Source organism: Wasmannia auropunctata, unplaced genomic scaffold, assembly GCF_000956235.1.
Source record: "Wasmannia auropunctata unplaced genomic scaffold, wasmannia.A_1.0 LD336088.1, whole genome shotgun sequence".
NCBI classification, from domain to species: domain Eukaryota; kingdom Metazoa; phylum Arthropoda; class Insecta; order Hymenoptera; family Formicidae; genus Wasmannia; species Wasmannia auropunctata.
Genome location: NW_012026802.1, coordinates 532,109 through 533,118, shown reverse-complemented (window position 1 = coordinate 533,118; position 1,010 = coordinate 532,109). Strand labels below are relative to the sequence as shown.

General features: G+C 25.2%; 1 protein-coding gene across 1 annotated transcript in view; it reads right to left on the bottom strand.

Annotated features, from left to right (window-relative positions):
• Positions 1-233: 233 nt before the first annotated feature.
• LOC105448124 overlaps positions 234-1,010 on the bottom strand; it is a 12,943-nt gene continuing 12,166 nt past the window's right edge. Inside the window, exon 11 of the mRNA XM_011686491.1 lies at positions 234-301. The gene's annotated coding sequence lies outside the window, so the exon portion shown is untranslated. The remainder of the gene's footprint in view (positions 302-1,010) is intronic.

Below are 1,010 nucleotides of genomic sequence, written 5' to 3'. Positions count from 1 at the left end.
AATCGATTACTTTAGGGACATTTTTTAATAATGGGCTTAACAACGTAAAATTGACTACTGAATCGTGTATTTTGAATGTACTCAATATATGATAATTATTAATAGATATATGCAAGAAAAAGTATAAAGTGATTACTTCGGGGACTTATGATGAATATTGATTACTTTGGAGCCTCTTATAACCTAAGCTTAAAAGAAGCGCGAAGGATATGTTTATACAATATAATTGCTCTATATGATATAATTACATAAATATAAAGAGTAATAATGCTGTTAATTCACTTTCAATCGAAATTGTCATCTGAAATCGAGAATAATTATCAAAATGTAAGCAGCTATATATACAATAACGATTTTAGATGAATATTGATTACTTTGGGAACTTTAGATGGACATTGGTTACTTTGGAACCTTTTATAACCTAAACCTAAACCTAAACGTAAAAGAAGGGCAAAGGATATGTTTATATAATATAATTGCTCTATATGATATAATTACATAAATATAAAGAATAAGAATGCTATTAATTCACTTCCAATCGACATTGTAATCTGAAAACGAGAATAATTATCAAAATGCAAGCAACTATATATAATAACGATTTTAGATGAATATTGATTACTTTGGGAACTTTACATAGACATTAATTACTTTGGAACTTTTTATAACCTAAGCTTAAAAGAAGGGCAAATGATATGTTATATACAATATAATTGCTTTATATAATTATAAAATACAAAAAACATTTACATAAATACAAAAAATAGTATTGCTTTTAATTGGCGTTCTATCGAAATTGTAATCTAAAAACAAAAATAATTATCAAAATACAAGCAACTATAAACAATAACGATTTTTGACGTATATTGATTACTTCTGTGATACTATAATTTTAAAAAGACAGCAGAATATAATATATCAATACACAGGCAACCATTAAAAATAAATACATTAAGTAAAAGTAAGGCACGCTATAAGTTGATATTGAATTGACTCTTATACACATCTCT